This window comes from Apodemus sylvaticus, chromosome 6 (genome assembly GCF_947179515.1).
Source record: "Apodemus sylvaticus chromosome 6, mApoSyl1.1, whole genome shotgun sequence".
NCBI classification, from domain to species: domain Eukaryota; kingdom Metazoa; phylum Chordata; class Mammalia; order Rodentia; family Muridae; genus Apodemus; species Apodemus sylvaticus.
This window is the reverse complement of record NC_067477.1, coordinates 5,209,610-5,228,815: the sequence shown is the minus strand read 5'-3', so window position 1 is coordinate 5,228,815 and position 19,206 is coordinate 5,209,610. Positions and strand designations below refer to the sequence as shown.

Here is a 19,206-nt window from a genome sequence, read left to right as displayed (position 1 = left end):
TCTCTGCCTCTGGACTCTGATTAAGGACATCGTAGATGAAGGAGGTTTGGAAGAATTAGGTGTTATTCAAGAAAGTGAGGATTTTCAAGTAAAAGGCCTTGTAGAGAGGATCCCTGTTATAGAAGATTCTCCACAATCTGAGTCTCGTAAACACAGAGACAGTTCTGATGAGCATATTGTAAGAAAAAAAATAGCTCATCCCGAGAAAGGAGCGACCGAAGTTCATGGAGAAACTTGGCCCCCCGTAGCGCCATCTGCTCCGCCTGTGACTTTGATGGCAGAGGCCGAGATCCAGAAGGACATGCAATTACAAAAGTTAGAGTTTGAAATTAAATTGCAGAAATTGACTAATGAATTACAGGAGCTAAAAAGGGTCTCTAATACTAGAGAGAACAATAACTCGGAGACCCGCCAGTCGCCATTAGAAAGAGTTATAAACCAGGCCCGCGGGGAGGGGCAGGATACGTCAGAAATCTTAGCTTTTCCAGTCCTTGAGATAGAAGACCAGGACAATGTGATTAGACAATATCAGACCTTAGAATTTAAGGTGATAAAAGAATTAAAGCTAGCCGTAGCCCAGTACGGCCCGACAGCTCCCTTTACACAGGCGTTATTGGATACTGTGATAGAGTCGAATCTAACTCCACAGGATTGGAAAACGCTGTGTAAAGCTACATTGTCGGGGGGAGATTTCTTGCTTTGGAGTTCTGAATGGCGTGAGGCTAGCAAAAGAACCGCCGCCACTAACACTCAAGCAGGCCATCCAGAATGGAGTGCGGAGATGTTACTGGGGGAAGGCCTATATGAAGGAAATAATAACCAGATTGGGTTTCCCATCGCAGTGTATGCGCAGATTGCGATGGCCGCCCACCGTGCTTGGAATCTGTTACCAGCTAAGGGAGATCTTAGTGGAAATCTAACAGCTGTGAAACAGGCTCCCGACGAACTCTTTCAGGATTTCGTAGACAGATTGCTAAAAACGGCTAATAGAATTTTTGGAAACTCTCAGGCAGAGAATCCGCTGGTGACTCAACTAGCCTATGAGAATGCTAATGCGGCCTGCCGGGAAGCCATTAGACCCCAGAGGGGAAAGACAGACCTAGCTGGTTACATCCGTCTTTGTTCTGAAATCGGTCCTTCCTATAATCAGGGTTTAGCTATGGCAGCAGCGCTGCAGGGAACCACGATCCAGGGGATTCTTTCACAGAGACAAGGGAATAGAAGGTGTTTTAAATGTGGTAGTCTGGGTCATTTTAAAAGTGATTGTCCTGATAATAAGCCCAGTATAAACGGGCAATCAGGTGGTCCACCAGGAACATGCCATAAGTGTAGAAAAGGAAATCATTGGGTTAAGGGATGCAAGTCAAAAAATAACTTTCAAAGTAGACCCGTGTCGGGAAACGGGGGGAGGGGCCAGCCCCAGGCCCCGATGCATCAGACTGTTTGTGGGGCACAGCTGCTGCCGAGCCAAGGAAATCCATCTTTGACCTCGCCAGAGCTACACCAGGAAGTGCAGGACTGGACCTCTATTGCGTGTGCCATGCCGTACTAGCGCCAGAAATGGGAGTTCAGGTTTTGCCCATGGGAGTCTTCAGACCATTACCCAAAGGCACTTGGGGATTGCTGCTAGGACGAAGCAGTTCTACTGTAAAGGGACTGCAGATTTATCCAGGAGTCATAGACAGTGACTATGAGGGAGAAATTAAAATTATGGCTGCTTCCCCTCATGGTGTCATAACTATACCGGCTAATCAAAGAATTGGCCAGCTAGTTTTGGTCCCTTTACATCCACTGCCTTCCAAATTCATTAAAGATAAAAGAGGGGAGGAGGGTTTTGGCTCCTCCGGAGTGTTTTGGGTTCAGTCTATTACAAATAAAAGACCTAACCTTAAATTGACTATTGAAGGAAAGAGTTTTGAAGGATTAATAGATACGGGAGCTGATGTTACAATTATTAAGGGACAGGACTGGCCGTGTAACTGGCCATTGACAGAGACCCTAACGCATCTGCAGGGTATCGGTTACGCAAACAACCCCAAACAGAGCGCAAGACTTTTAACTTGGAAAGATGCAGAGGGAAATTCAGGACAAATTCGGCCTTTTGTGATGCAGAACTTGCCGACTACTCTCTGGGGTAGAGACCTTCTATCTCAGATGAATTTAATTCTGTGTAATCTTAATGAAATCGCCTCTAAGCAAAAGACAGTGTCGGAGGAAACCGTACCTGCTCAGGGGCTTGGAAATGAAGGACAGGGCACTAGAAAGTTTAAAAACCCCCAGGCAAACCCTAACTCTAGAAGTCTGGGGCATTTTCGGTAATGGCCACTATCCTGCCTGCACCCCACGCCGATAAAATTCAATGGCTTAGTGACAATCCTGTGTGGGTCGATCAGTGGCCTTTATCTAAGGAGAAATTGGAGGCCGCCTCTCTGCTGGTGCAGGAACAGTTAGAGGCGGGACATTTAACAGAGTCATTATCTCCATGGAACACGCCAATATTCGTAATTAAAAAGAAGTCCGGCAAATGGAGATTGTTACAGGATTTAAGAAAGGTAAATGAAACAATGTTGCCCATGGGAACCTTACAAGCGGGTCTTCCATCCCCCGTGGCTATCCCAAAAGGGTTTCATAAAATAGTCATAGATTTAAAAGATTGTTTCTTTACCATTCCTTTGCACCCTGAAGATTGCAAAAGGTTCGCTTTCAGTGTTCCTTCTATTAACTTTGCAGAGCCTATGAAAAGGTTTGAGTGGACAGTGCTTCCCCAGGGTATGGCAAACAGCCCGGCTTTATGCCAGAAATTCGTAGCACAGGCCATTCAACCTGTGAGACAGAAATGGCCAGATATTTACTTTATCCATTTCACAGATGATTTTCTAATTGCAGGAAAAAATCCTCAGACCTTGCTTTTATGTTTTAGAGATTTGCAGCAAGCCTTGGTCGCTAAAGGGCTGCAGATAGCTCCAGAAAAGGTTCAGATCCAGGAGCCATATAATTATCTGGGTTATAAACTTACTGACCAGTCAATTTTTTCCCAGAAGATAATTATCCGCAGGGACAATTTGAAAACTTTAAATGATTTTCAGAAGTTATTGGGTGACATTAATTGGCTTCGGCCGTATTTAAAACTTACAACAGGAGAATTACAACCTTTATTTGATATTCTTAAAGGAGATGCTGATCCGACATCCCCTAGGGTATTAACTTCAGAAGGACTTTTTGCTTTACAGACAGTGGAGAAAGCTATTGAGAACCAATTTGTTACCTATATAGATTATTCCTTACCTCTGCATCTGCTAATTTTTAATACTACTCATTCGCCTACAGGATTGTTATGGCAAAAGACTCCTCTGATGTGGATTCATTTGAGGGTGTCTTCTAGGAGTAATATTTTGCCATATTTTGAGGCAGTGGCCCACGTAATTATGCTTGGTAGAAAGCAGGCGCTGACTTATTTCGGTAAGGAGCCAGACTTTATTATACAACCTTACAGTGTAAATCAGGATGAATGGCTAAAACAGCATAGCACAGATTGGCTGCTAGCGCAGACTGGTTTTAAAGGGTGTATAGACAATCATTATCCTCAAGACAAGTTAATAAAGTTTTTAAACATGCATGAGGTTGTATTTCCTAAAATGACATCTCTACGGCCGCTGCAGAATGCACTCCTAGTTTTCACAGATGGTTCATCAAAAGGAAAAGCCGGATATTGTGTTAACAATCAGCAGGTGGTCGTAGAAATGCCTGGGTTATCCGCTCAGTTATCAGAGCTTACAGCAGTGCTGTGTGTTTTTCAAACTGTAAATAGTACGTTTAATCTCTTTACTGACAGTGCTTATGTTGCATTTTCTATACCGCAATTAGAAACCTGTGGCACGTTTAATTTTAATACGCCAGCTGGATCCTTGTTTTCACAATTGCAAGGTATCATTCTTGCTAGAAAAAATCCTTTTTATATAGGACATATCAGATCCCACTCAGGTCTCCCTGGACCTCTGGCTCAGGGCAATGAGTGCATTGACAAGGCGCTAATTGGTCAAGCCTTGGCACTCACACCCATAGAATTGGCAAAACATGATCATGATAAATTTCATCTTTTGAGTCATACGTTGAGACTCCGCCATAAGATCACAAAAGAACAAGCTAGAATGATCGTAAAGCAATGCCCTAATTGTCTCACTTTAGCACCAGTGCCCCATTTAGGGGTTAACCCACGTGGCCTTGTGCCCAATCAAATTTGGCAAATGGATGTAACTCACTATGCGGAATTTGGGAAATTAAAATTTATACATGTTTGCATTGATACGTGCTCAGGACTTATTTTTGCTTCCCTGCATATGGGAGAAGCCTCTAGAAATGTAATTGATCATTGTTTACAAGCCTTTAATACCATGGGGGTACCTAAGGTCATTAAGACAGACAATGGACCAGCCTACACTGGTAAGAACTTTATCTCTTTTTGTAAGGAATTTAATATAAAACTTAAAACTGGAATTCCTTATAATCCAATGGGGCAAGGAATAGTGGAGCGTGCCCATCGCACACTTAAAAATTGGCTTATTAAAACTAAGAAGGGGAATTTATATCCTCCTCGGTCTCCAAAATCACATCTTGCCTTTGTTTTATTCGTTTTAAATTTTCTCCAAACGGATGCTAAAGGCCAGTCTGCCGCTGACAGACATTGGCATCCGGCTACTTCTAATTCCTATGCCATGGTTAAGTGGCGGGATCCTTTAAATAATTCATGGAAAGGCCCAGACCCCGTTTTAATATGGAGAAGAGGTGCGGTGTGCATTTTCTCACAGGAAGAAGAAGGAGCGCGTTGGTTGCCAGAGAGATTGGTAAGACAAGTAGATTCCACCCCAAAAACGGTTGGTAAGTATAATTAGGTCAGAAGGCTGTTTTTCAAGCCGCCCCCCATTTACTTGGGGAGATATAGTTCCTTTGCCTCCCATTTACTTGGGGAGATATAGTTCCTTAGTGTTCTTGCAAATTAAGTTGCAAGCCAGGCCTCTTGCCTGAGTGGATTCCACCCCCAAAACTCTAGGTAAGTATAATTAATTCAAAGGCTGTTTTCAAGCCACCTCCCAGTTACTTGGGGAGGTATAGTTCCTTTGTGTTCTTGCAAACTAAGTTGCAAGCCAGGCCTCTTGCCTGAGGCCACTGAATTTCAATTAAACAAAAACCGGTTTGAGCTCCCAAGACTAACCAGACAGGTTCTCTTAATCTCCTTTTATATTTCAAGCAGATAACACTCAGAAGACGAAATTCCTTCAGCATGGCCTCAGGTTGAGGATGGGTAGCCTTTTCAGCCAGCCAGCGCTTAGCCGCAGAGAATTTACTCTGCCAGTGGAATTCCTCGGAGATGAGGCTGCATGATACTCGGAATCATGCGTGTTTGTTATTACAACAAACATGGGCATCAGTTGAGGTGCAAGGCGAGGCACTGCAAGGGAAAGGGAAAAAATTCCTCGCTCCGAGTTTCCCTGAAAAGCACGCCCAGCTGCATGGGGGTTTGACATCGAAAGACTGTCCTGGAAAAAAAAAAGGCGGTCTAACTCCCCCCCCCCCCCTGAAAAAGATGTCCATAACGCATAAGGGGGCTAGGGCCAATGCTTTCACTCACTGGTGAATGCCCGTCATCCATTGGATGAATTTAACTATTTCCACTGAGTTGTTTAAAATTAATAATTAAGGGGGAATTGCCTCGTCCCCCCCCCCCCCCGCAACTAAGCTGGCTGGCGAGTCACTCAACTCTTCAGATAGCTACCTCCGGCCTTTGTTCTGTGAACAATAGGCTCCGCACCTCGGCTATTGACACCGCCCCCAAGCCGGTGTTTACCTGAGTCGCCAGCCGACCCGCTGAGACACCGACCCCAAGCCGGTGTTTACCTGAGTCGCCTGCCCGAAGGCAGACGACCCACTGAGACCTGGAGCCAGAGAATTCACAAGACCGCCTCTGAAGCCACAGACTTGTGGGGGGTTGGTCGATCCCCCAAAATACTATTTAACCTGTCTTAAAATTATTAAAACCAGTCTTGACCGGAATCCCCGCCTTGACTCAAATCCCTTTTCGTCTCTTCTGTCCCTGTTACCCCAAAATTCTCTCAACAGGTAACCCGGTTTACATGTGGCTGCTGGTAGCTACAATTGTGTTTTAATTTTCCTTTCTCCTCTGGTTGGGCATATTATTCAATGATGACAAACCCCTAGCAGTTCCTTTTGGTTTATCTATATTTGAGTTTTATGAATACCATGTAAGGGACTGGACATTATTTTCACTATTCGATGTCCCTTACAGATGGGATTATGTCTGGAAACTGGCTCACATCTTCTTATTCTGATTCCTTTACAAACTTATAAACATGGTATTCTCACGGTTCACCCATAAGATGCAGGAATTTCACTTTTAGAGATGTTTTATGGAATCTCTGTAATGTTCTGTCTGAACCTTACATACAAAGTCACTTACCAACAAATTCTATAGCTCTTTTATCTGCAACAATGACCTGAGTCATCATCTGGAATTACTAAACACTGAGGATGACTGTCTTATACATTATTCCAAAGTCTGTAAAATATGATCTTATAATATTATAGATAGTGTTCTGTAAGAATTATGTAATTACAGGGCACAATATTGGGAATGGGGGAGTCTATGAGTTTGAAATCACTGATGAATGCATATCACTGCAAGCTCCTACCCCCTGAATATCATAAAAGAACCAGGATGTTTAAAAATCTTTGTTGAGACTATTTCAAAATAACAAGATGGTGGTTGCAAATACCTTTAATCACATGATATGTGGGAAAGGAACCCATGAATCTCTGAGTTTGAGACTAAACTCATAGAGAGAGTTCCAGGACTTCCCGATCTATACAGAAAAACCTTGCTTAGAAAATCAATGCAAGATAAAACAGTACTTTAACAGCAATGTTGGTCATACCCTAGGTATAAGACATTGATTGTGTGATCAAGGATTTCTGCTCCAAAGTTTTTGACCCAATTATGGTAGATATATGGGCTCACATTAAAATCATCATGAATATAAGAACATAGTTTTACTATGCATTTCCTAACTCTGAATAAAAACAACCAAGACTCATGCTTATTTATTATAGATTTAAGTCTTATCTTCCTCCTGTTTGCAACTAGCTCTTATAACTTAAATTAATCCATGTATATTAATCTATGTTCTGCTAAATGGCTTTTTACTCAACCCTGTCCTGCTACTTCCTCTGCATCTGGTCCTCCAAATCTGCACATGACTCTTGCAGAGTTCCTATTTCTCCCCATAAGTGATGCCTATTCTCTCCTTTGTGACAGGCCACAATGTTTTTATTAAACCAGACAAGAGCTGGGAGGGGAAGTGTTTACAAAATGTGATTGGAGATATAAAAACAATGCTAAACACTGGTTTGTATTGAAATTTCAGCTGCCCAAAAACAATGTATATGAACAATACAAAGACAATCTTTCCACAGTGCACAAAAAGATCACCCCAAAACAGGAATATGTAGAACAAATTCACTAATTTAATACTGTTTTTCTCTGTATCTCACATGCAAGGTCACTACAAAATTTCCTTATGAAATGAGAATTAATTTTTATAATTCTTGTTTATATATTCAATACTTAGGCAACATTTGAGCAAGTCTACAGGCTCAGCTTCCCAGTATTTTCAGCTCAATGACAGTTTGGTGCTCCTTCAGATTTTCTGGCATACCTTAAAGCAGGGCTGTAGCACTGTGCCTGACACATTAATAGATATCATAGTCCACAAATGCCAGGTTATTGAGCTCCATTTAACAGTGCTAAACATTGTGACTGCATCTAGTATCATCTTTCTAATAACAGGGATTTGTCTGTCTGTGCCCATACTTATGAATAGAAGAATGCATTACCATAAGAAGTCTCTGTTCATGTTCTGAGAAAATGTATGAGCACTGTAACATGTAATGCTCTCTATAGATTTGTCCCTGATTATTTTAAGTGCAGAGAAACAGGAAAGGATGTATCAATAGAGCAATAGGCAACTGACCAGAAACTACTAAAAACTATGACCAGATTGTACATGAAAATGCCAGAAATAAACAAATGTGTTTTGTCTTTCTAGGATGTGCTAATTTGCTGAATTCTAAATATACACAAAATTTAGGGCCCCTTCCCCAGTTTTTTTTAATTTCCTTTAATTTTAGAAATGGGTGTTTTATGCAATATGTTCAGATCACACTTTTCCTTTCTTCCACCTCTTTCTAGCTCCTGATTCCCTCACTACCAACCCAACTTCACAATCTTTCTTTCTCTCCTTATTTAACAAAACACAAACAAAATCAGCACCTGGCATCATTCTCTCTCTCTCTCTCTCTCTCTCTCTCTCTCTCTCTCTCTCTCTCTCTCTCTCTCTCTCTCCCTCTCCCTCTCTGTCCCCCTCTCCCTCTCCCTCTCTCTCCCTCTCTCTCTCTTACCACATACACACACACACACACACACACACACACACACACATTTTTCTCTCTCTAAAGAACACTAAATCTTAAACCAAATATTCAAAGAAAAAACTCATAAGAGAAAGACTGCCTAAGGAGTCATAAGACATGCCTCTTAACATTTGCCACTGTGATTTATTTTATCCAACTCCTAGACATAGGGCTTGACTTCAAGTGTGGTTAATATATCGAGTCATTCTCCACTGAGGTAGATTTAAAATTTTTTGCAAGGGAACACAAGTACCATATAAATTATTGGCTAATGGTGGGAGCACATATCCTCTACCTCCTCACTGCAGCAGATGCCACTGGCTTTAACCTATATAACCCCTGTTTTTGCTCCCAGTCTATGAAAGTTCCTATGTGCATCAATCCTATCATTTTAGGTGAGTAACATTCTTTGAACTCTTCCATTGTCACTGGTTCTTAGAATATTTTCTCTAAGGATAATATACCCTCAGCCCTGGGGGGGGGTGCGTTTTGATGATGACAAACTGAATGCTCCAATATCTCACACTCTCTATGAATTGCACATCTTTTGTTCTCTATTGCTTCCATTGCTGCAAGAAATATTTAAATCAATGTTGGATTGACATATAGATTTAAGTTTATATATGGCTATGTGATTAAAAATCATCTTATTAATGTAATGGTTTATTAAAACAACAGCCTTTGGTTTTTCACTAGGAATATAGTCTGTCCAATTTCAGATTCTTAGCAACCTTAACCTTTATTGTTGGAGTACTATTAGGCCCCTTTCTGCAAGTCAAAACTGCAGTGAGAACTCTGCCAGTCTCCCAAGTGTCACCAGTTAATTGCTCCTAGATTGTGACCAGACTTTCTCCTACTCAGAGCACATACCAAGACATTGTAAAACAATTAAACAAAGGTCATAAAAAGGTAACTAATGATTTATTATGGGTGCTAGGACAGTAGATAAAATATTTACTGTGTTATCTATAGAAAATTTCACTAACCACTTAGTTATGGTTTTAAACATTCAGTGAACATGTGAAGACAGGTGATGGATGTTTAGATAGATAGTTACTCCTAATGGATATGCATGTAAACATTCTATGTAGTAAACTTCTATTACAATTTATGATTTGATTTTAAGTGAACTTATGATGAACTTTGTAATATGTGATCATGTATTCTGAAATATGTATCATTACAGATGACAAACAGAATTTTGTGAGAACAACAGAATTTTTCATTTTCTATCTCATAGAAAATAGAAATTTTCCCTTAGAAGAATGGATAGAAGAATTTTTTCCTTAGAATAATTTCCCCAGCATTGTAAATTGTTGCCTCAAATGGTACCTTAAAGAAGATGAGTTAGGACTCTCAACTGCGTCTTGCAAACCTGTAGGACAGAGAATTCATAGTTATGGAGGGTGAGAAATAGTTGATATTGCCTACTGCCATGAGCAGAGGTTGATTGATATTGGGTATAATCAGTACCTGGGTTATGCCAGAAGCCATCAGCTCTGGCTTTAATTGTTTACTGCCATCAGGAGTGGTTGATAGGAGGTGCCATCAGCACCTGGCCAGGTTGTTTGGGTACCATCATTACATGGGTTTTACAAAGATATATCAGCTCTGCTTTAAATTGCCTGTTGCTATCAGCAGAGGTGAGTGATAGGTGCCATCAGCATGTGATTATTTTCATTGGGTACCATCAGTGCCCAGAGGAGCTTGCCTGCTGCCATTAACAGAGGCCAATATTAGGTGTCATTAGTGTCTAGCTATATTGTTTGGAGCTATCAATACCCATCCTAGGTCAGGTGTCATCAGCTCTAGCTTGTGTGTATTTCATGGGTAGCTCTCAGGATGGGACAAAATGAATGAACAGACACAGTTCTTTAAAGATGTTATTAAACATACTTTTAAAGAAAAAGGCACTGATGTTAACACTAGCCAGCTGACTGACATTTATCAGTTTATACAAACTGCCAGTCCTTGGTTTCCAGGAAGGAAAACTTTAGATGTGGATACATGGGAGAAAATAGGGTTAGATATTAAACTAGTTTACAGAAAATGGAGGATCTGCATGTTTCTTACAATGTTTGCTATTTGGAATGTGGCAAGGAAGGCATTTACAAAAAGGTAAATTGGCATTTACAAAAAAGCCAGGTGTGCTCAGGAGATATTAGATTCAGCCCCTTGTGAGGGGATTCCATTACTACAGTCTCACTCAGAATCTAAGAAAAATGTTAACTCCACAACAACAATGTCTGAGAAACATAGCTCAGGAGAGGTTAATGGTGAATCAGAAGAGGAAAAATCAACCTCAGGGAAGGAAACTTACTCAGAAAAGAAATTAACAAAATATCATAAATATAACTAGAATACCATGTAGCATTTAAATATAAGTCAATTCATAAGACCCCCAAAAAAACACAAAAATAAACCAAAGGGACTTATCAGATTTATTGCTGGTACACTCCAAACTGAACAACAGAGTAAATTGGTAGGCCATTTCCCAGGGAGTATGGAGACTAACAAAGAGCATAAGGATCACTTGTGGGAACCTTGCACCTTTGAGCTACTTATCACACCTCATGATTGGTTTGAAATATCCAGAGCCTATCTAACTAAAGATGAATTTTGAATTTTTACTATGGATGTGTGTGTTGCCAATGAAGCTCTATAAAATGTCAGCTGCAGCTCTAGAAGCATGGAGATACTTGCCTAATAGAGATACAAATTCTAAAGGGCTTGCTAATATAAAGCAGAGACCAGAATAACCTTTTGAGGCATATGTAGCCCAGCAAATGGAGGAAGTTGAGAACATGGTTCTTAGCTCTGAGGCAAAGGATGTTCTTTTAAAACAATTGGCTTTTGAGAATGCTATGCTCACTTGTCTTCTAACTTCAATTTAAAAATTTGGAAATATTTTTGACCATATTAAATGATTGACTGAGGTTATTCCTTCATATCTTCAAGTTGTGGTCATGCAATGCTTTACAGAGCAAAACTGCCACTCAATTACTAATTAATCAAGGAAAAAGAAAATCAGATCATACAGGGTTAATCTACAGATGGTATTTACAGGGCAGACCTGGACATACAAGTAAACAATGTCCTAACAGGTGTCACAAATTTTAATTCTCCTGGGCCCACTCAGAACAGAAATCCAACCAGGTATCATCCTTGTCGGAAATGGTACCACAGGCTTAAAGAGTGCCAAACTTTCATAAAAATGGTACTGCCTTATGTGTTGCTACTGTACTCCCTAATAATACAGGAATATTATCAAATCAAGGATACTATATGAGGGACCTACCTCAGGACCCTTAAACTATAGAGGTAATTCAACAGCCTCAGTTGACCAATCCATCAATCATAAGACTATATAACAGATGCAGTGGACAACCCCAGGCGGCACAAGTCTAAACCACCACAAAAATATTGCTCATGACTCCTAAAACAGGTTGTCTTAACTTTTAAGATCTTAAAAGGATTTCTCTCTCTCTCTCTCTCTCTCTCTCTCTCTCTCTCTCTCTCTCTCTCTCTGTCTCTGTCTGTCTCAATCTCTCTGTCTTTCTCTGTCATTCTCTCTCTCTCTCTCTCTCTCTCTCTCTCTCTCTCTCTCTGTCTCTGTCTGTCTCAATCTCTCTGTCTTTCTCTGTCATTCTCTCTCTCTCTCTCTCTCTCTCTCTCTCTCTCTCTCTCTCTCTCACACACACACACACACACAAAACGTTTGTATAACAAAAAGAGCTAGTGAAAATAGTCAATGTCTTTTAAACAAAAAGGACAAGCCCCTTTCTAAAATCTCTGTAACTTTTGCAGCTATTTTGCAATTTTAGCACCAAGTTTCAAAATCACAAATCCTGCTTAAATTTAGAAACTGCCTTTTCTCTATTGGACATGTTCAAATTCATTCTACTCTTCCATGTCCAGTGCATGAAGGTAAGGATTAAATTAAACCAGTGACAAAAATCGTTGCCTTTTCTAGGAAGGTAATTTAAAAAAGCCTACAGCATCAAATCACCCCTGCACTCAGAGAAACTGCTCCTGAGTTCCTGCTGCTATCAAGCTCAGCTTTGTAATTACCCCTGAAGAGTCTGTGCTCTTGTGATTTAAAGCACTCAAATATTATATATATCCTGCCTTTTGGAAAGTTGCCATTTATTGCTGCACATATGTAAACTGAATTCTCATTTCCTTTGCCTAACTTGGGAAAACGTTCAAAGAGATGATCCAGTGTTTGGTTCATTATTTTATACTCTTGGAAATGCCAAGGGCTCAGAATCAGACAATGCTCTTGCTTAAACTTAAGCCTTTAATATTGGTGTTTGACTCTTAGTTTCTTATATTCCACTGACATTCCCTATAGTTCACAGGGACATGGTATTGTGGAATGAGCTCACCAAACCTCAAGAGGTATGGATATTTAAATAACAAAATGAAATTATAATTATGCATGTTCCTTTTCATTCTTAATAAAAATACATAAGTTCATTTGTTAAACATTTCAAGGTTCTAATAAAGTAAAGACCTACCAACTGGATAATAAAAAAACTGAATGTTTTTCCAGGAGAAGCTCTGTTTGTATATTTACAGAACCATATAGATGCCAGACCAGCTGATTGTGCCAGGCCTTCTCCATGGACAGACACATCCACATCTGACATTACTTCAGCCATCATAATATGCAGTATCTCCACCATGCCAGAAAAACCAGAAAACAGCCAAAGAAGACCTTGAAGGCATATTCCTTGATTGTATCTGATGGGACTTTTAATTCTATACTCAGGGGATGCAGGAGATATAAAATTGTTAAATATAAATCTATCTGTATCACTTCCTACCAGAATGCTACTTGACCAATTCTATAACTTCACCATGTGTCATAATGCTTTCTCTCTTTGTATACTAGCTTTTTCACCAATTATTTTTTCACAGACTTGATGTAATGCTTTTGCATTGATTGTCTTTGTACAGACTGTTAATTCTCTTTCATGATCTAAGAGATTTATAACTCAAGTAAACTTAGACATTACAATCTTAATTGCTTTTTTAGGATCAGTTGAAGCTTGTGCTGTCTTCCTAGTCCAACAGGTACACACTGCTAATCATGTAAATTCCGTTGTACAGAGCCATATTGGGGCAGTCTTGCACTTGGTCAGAGTTTGACTTTGGTCAAGGTTAACTTCTCCCAGTTAGCCAGGATCCTGCTCCACCTAGGGTGGAGTGCACGTAGTAAAGGTTAAGTTCATTGTTCTTCCTGGTATAGGGATTCCTGAATTAAACAGGTGACCCACCCAGCTGCCGGAGCAGTCAAGACGAAGACCTCCAAGAGAAGCTAGACAACTTCCACCGGAACTCAGCCTGGAGTCTGGGGGAAGGGTTTGCCCGAACTGTTAAAAGGTCCGGCGCCATTAAAGTTTACGGCTTTGATCAGTGAACATTGACTTAGCCGTACTTTCTTTTCGCCGCTCTTCCCTATGACCCCAAAATTCTCTCAACAGGTAACCCGGTTTACATGTAGCTGCTGGCGGCTACATAGTGGCGCCCAACGTGGGGCGACCTGGCACGAGAGAATTTCTTGAGGTAGCCCTATCCAGCGAAGCTTCGCAGAAAAAGGTGAAAATTAATGGTGTCCGCACGGTAAGCAACATAGAGGGCAAAACTAGCGCTAGTGAATTCGTGTCTATGGTTGTGAGTGCAGGAATGGATACAGTTTTTCAAGCATACTGCGTGGACCCAGCGCAGGACTGCTTGGGTTGATAAGATAGGGAAATATGGGGAAGGAATTTGGTAGGCATTTGCCCAAAGCTCGTAAGAGCTGATTTCGGCGAATAGAAAGGGGTTTTTAAAAATAGGCATATGTCCACAGCTTCTAAGAGCTGTTTAAAGAGGAAAATGGATGCAATTGCTTAACAAGCACGCTTAACTTTCTGTGTATCTTTCCGTGTTTGTCCCGGTGCACCGACTGTCTATGTGTATGTTTATGTCCTCTCTGTGTCTTTGTGTGAATGACTGTTTCATGTTAAAAAGAAAAAATTGGTAAAGATTACATCTGCTGGTAACCTCTTGAGCTAGCCACAGTTTGTGTGGGGATTGATTCAAAGCCACGCCGCGGCAGCGTAGCTCACTCACCCAAGACAGAAACATGGCTGGGGAAAAAGCCGCTCTTAAAAGCCCAGAAACCTCGAGATTTGGGAAGACCTTGGTTTGGCTTGTGAAATTCATGTAGTCGCTTTATACATGTTTCTAATTGGTTTTAATGATATAAGGCTTTACATTTCTTGACTAAAGAGTTATAAATTAATTGGTTATTATGTAAAAGGTATAGTGTTATTAAGAAAAGGTTAGTTTAAAAACTGGTGATTCAGTGTTAGAGCTATCTTAACTAACTACACGTGTCCTAACGCCACTCATGCCTTGTTCTTGTTTATAATTGAATTTAAAGGTATATTTTGCATGTCTTGACTATAGAGTATTGGCTTAAGTCACTGCACATGATTTAAAAGGTATAATGTTATTAACAAATGTTAGGTGAAAGCTGGTAGTTTAGGGTAGTCGCCATTTTGAACACGTGGCATGATGGTTAAGGCTGGTAGTCTAGGGTAGTCGCCATTTTGAACACGTGGCATGACGATTAAGGCTGGTAGTTTAGGGTAGTCGCCATTTTGAACACCACATGGCATGACGCAATCCAGGAAATACAGGCCTTTGGGACGCTCCTAAATTGGCATGGTGTTTCATGTGAATCTTGGCCTGGAGATTAGACTTAATGAAGATTAAGATTTAAAATATTGTCTCTTTAATAAGTTACACTGTTATACACTTGAACATAAGAACTGGCATACAAACCTTGTGCTGTAAATATGTGTTTGCCATTAATTTTAAAGAAAATAGATTGTTTAAAATTGAGATTTGCTTCCAAAATTACAATTGTGCTCTAATATTGCAAGAAAACATTGAGTTACAATAAAAATCAGTGTGTCATTGGCTACAGTTTTCAGTTTGCAGGCTCGTAATTGTTAACATTTTGTAATTAAGATAATTTTAAGAGTGATACTGCTGTCTCCAAAATTAAAAAGGAGATCTCAGTGAAAATGTATTTGATATCAAGCAGGTTCCTTTGACCGTGGAATTACAGGTTTCTTTTGTTTAATCCTCAACTTCCTTGTAGGTTTGGTTCTGGTCTTAGATAAAAGGCTCAGATTAGAAGATATTTACATTTGAGGAATCTCATACAAAGTCCTTGCCAAGGACTCAAGGTGGATCCTAGGGCAGATAAAAAAATTTACATTTGAGTTAATGCAAAGCTTAGAGCTGCCTCAGGGGAAGCTAGTGAGGAAGTTTTGAGAAATTGTTTCCGCCTTACAGGCCCCACCTAGGGAGTGTTTGGCTTTAAAAAAAAAAAAAAAAAAAAAAAAAAAAAAAAAAAAAAAGGTTTTTGACTTATCCAGGTGTGGGTTAAAATGCAGTTCAAATCTATGAAAGGTCAAGGAGGCTATAAAAGCATTAACATTTGGCCTGTCTACTCCCTATAAAATTATTGTAAATTTAAAGGGTTGGTTTTTTGCTTTACATTCTGATAGTTATAAAAGCATTTGCTTCTAATTTTAAAGAAACAACAAAACAATGTCATTAGAAAGTTTTTGCCTCAAGGAATGGCTAACAGCCTTACGTCCTGTGAGGAAAAAATGTTTGTCTCTCTTTCAATACAGAAGTTAAGATCTTAAAAATTTCAGTGTATAATGTTCATAGAATGTTTGTTACAGGCCCTTGCTCCTATAGACTTTTAGAATTTTTAGGTAAATGGCTTTCAAAGGTTGTTAAGATATATTAATTGGCTTTATCTTATATTTACCTCATTTTAAGCTTGCCACAAAAGGTCTTAAACCTCTGTTTTCAAGGTAGGAAACATTTGTTCCTTGCTTCAAGCAACAATCAAATTTATTATTAATGGTTGGTCTATTACATGGCAAGCATTTTTAGGCAAAATTAATAATTGTTATCCAAAAGATAATTTGTACTATCAGATCACATGTTTATTCCCTTAAGTTTCTCCCTGCTTCAACACAGATACCTGAATTGGGTGCTATAGCAGCTATTTTTAAGATGTTAAAGGTCAAGCTTTTAATAATAGTAGATATACATAGCTCATGGTTTATAATTGCTTAAAATTGGTCCATTTTTAATACTGCTAATTCTTAATTTCTACAGTTTATACAAATGTGATTCAAATTTCTAAGAACAAAGGATATGTTCTCTAAATGACTGTCCTTTAGGTATTTGAAATAATTTTATATTTTGTGCACATCAAATTATAAAGATTTGTTCTTGATGTCCTCAATTTCTACCTCTACCACGTAATGGTGTTAATCCTAGAGGACTTAGTTATTACAGATAAATGATATTCATATTTCTAATTTAAAAGATTAAAAAAATATGTACATGTGACTAATGATTCATTTTTAGGCTGTCTAGTTGCAACTGCTCTAACAGAAAAAGCAACTATATTTTATATAATTACATAGTTATTGCCTATGTTATGGGTTATACTTTGTGTTCCAACTTAAATTAATAAAACAATATCTTCTTGGAAGAAAGAAGAGAGGGGAAATCGTGTCCCTGTACATATAATTTAAATTATGCTTACATGTTTTTAAGAAAATTTTAAAATTTTAAAATTGGATGCCAAGAAACTCCTTGCTAAATGTATATGACATCTTGTAATTAGGCATATTGATGTCTAGGTGAAATGAAGGAATTCACTTACTAACATATGCCATGATCCTGATTTAATATTGGGGGAGAAGGCTTGTCCTCTGTTTTTTCCACAGAATGCTGCAGAAGATATGCTGACTGTGTGCTTGCTGAATGCCCAGACCATGGTAACATAAGAGCTATATTGGATATATGTTCTTGACTTACCTCAATTGTTAAATGTCCCAGGTTAGATAAATTGCCTAGCTTCAAGCTTTTAGACTTTGTGGGACAGAACATGGAGACTGTTATGCTAGCTTAGGAAAAATTAATTAAGAAGAGTTAAAATGACTCTTCTCCTTATTGTGCTCAGCTGACTCAACCATAGACTGGTCTAGAAATAATTCCAATATTGAAGATTCCAATTTTGAAGATGGCTAACAATCTTCAGCCAGCTGTGTTAATTTAACATATAGTCTCCACTTTTCCTGAGAAGTAACAGCTTAATTCTTGATTCACAAGGCTACCTCTCCCACCTCAGAGGCCAAGCTTTGGATCCTTAAAGTTGTTAATTTACAACTGAATTGGATACTTCTGGGACAAGTTAATCCTATTCCACCTTTAACTCTTGACCTTGTCTGTTAAGCAGACTGGCTGTCTCCACCCAGGCTCACCTGGATGGAGAGATTACATGTCTGTTAAAGACACTTGCAGACCCCCCTGGCTTCAAAACTTACACAAGTGGATCTCCAAAGAGGGAGCCACATAGAACTCAGATCTATGTGTGTTTGTTTATGAACAAACATGGGTACCAGCGAGACGTGCGAGGCAAAGCACTGCATGGGGAGGTGAATTTCTGCTTCTGAGTCCCCAGGAAGTACACCTAATTGCATAGGGGTTAACGTCGAGAGGCTGTCCTTAAAATAATAAGGGAGCCTATTACCCCTCCTCTGAAAAAGACGTTATACAATATTTAAGAGGAATTACGGTCAATGCTTCCCCTCCTGGTTAAGGCCCGCCTTCTTATGAAGGATATTTATCCACTTGTTTTCTACCTCCTCGTGTTCAAATTAATAAAAAAAGGGAGGACATGTACAGAGCCATATTGGGGCAGTCTTGCACTTGGTCAGAGTTTGACTTTGGTCAAGGTTAACTTCTCCCAGTTAGCCAGGATCCTGCTCCACCTAGGGTGGAGTGCACGTAGTAAAGGTTAAGTTCATTGTTCTTCCTGGTATAGGGATTCCTGAATTAAACAGGTGACCCACCCAGCTGCCGGAGCAGTCAAGACGAAGACCTCCAAGAGAAGCTAGACAACTTCCACCGGAACTCAGCCTGGAGTCTGGGGGAAGGGTTTGCCCGAACTGTTAAAAGGTCCGGCGCCATTAAAGTTTACGGCTTTGATCAGTGAACATTGACTTAGCCGTACTTTCTTTTCGCCGCTCTTCCCTATGACCCCAAAATTCTCTCAACAGGTAACCCGGTTTACATGTAGCTGCTGGCGGCTACATTCCGTAACATAAAATATTTCTTTAGCAATGATTACTCAGTATGGAATTGATAGAGGTTTAACAGATAGAATCAATGCTTCAGAGGAAACCATCCTTTACAAAGGAATTGAGGTGGAAAATATTAAAATACATTTAACTACGAAAAGTCATGCCAATTATAAAAGGATTTGTGTCATCTATCTACCCTACAATGGGTCAGAAATGAACTGGAAACTGATTCAAGCACATTTGCATGGTGTGTGGAACAATTCACAACTTGCTGTTGATATGGATACTTTACATACCCAGATCAGTGCCATCAGTCACTCCAGACTAAGAGTTCTTCAGCAGCAGAACTGGCTGATTATGTTTCAAATTCAATCATAAATTTTGATAAAATAATTCTTTATGGAATTATAAATTTTGGAATTATGACATTATTAGTTATTCTGCTTCTGTTTCTCTTCCCAGGCATTTTCAAGTGCCTTGAGTCTGCTATCAGAACTGTTCACAGTAAGATATGTACACTTCATTTATATTACTTGAAAGAAAGAAA

General features: G+C 39.6%; 1 long non-coding RNA gene across 1 annotated transcript; it reads left to right on the top strand.

Annotated features, from left to right (window-relative positions):
• Nucleotides 1–13,597: 13,597 nt before the first annotated feature.
• On the top strand, nt 13,598–18,572 carry LOC127686847 (uncharacterized). The gene is made up of 2 exons (XR_007978251.1): nt 13,598–13,848; nt 18,513–18,572. It is a non-coding gene; the product is annotated as an uncharacterized LOC127686847 (long non-coding RNA).
• The last annotated feature ends 634 nt before the right edge of the window (nt 18,573–19,206 follow it).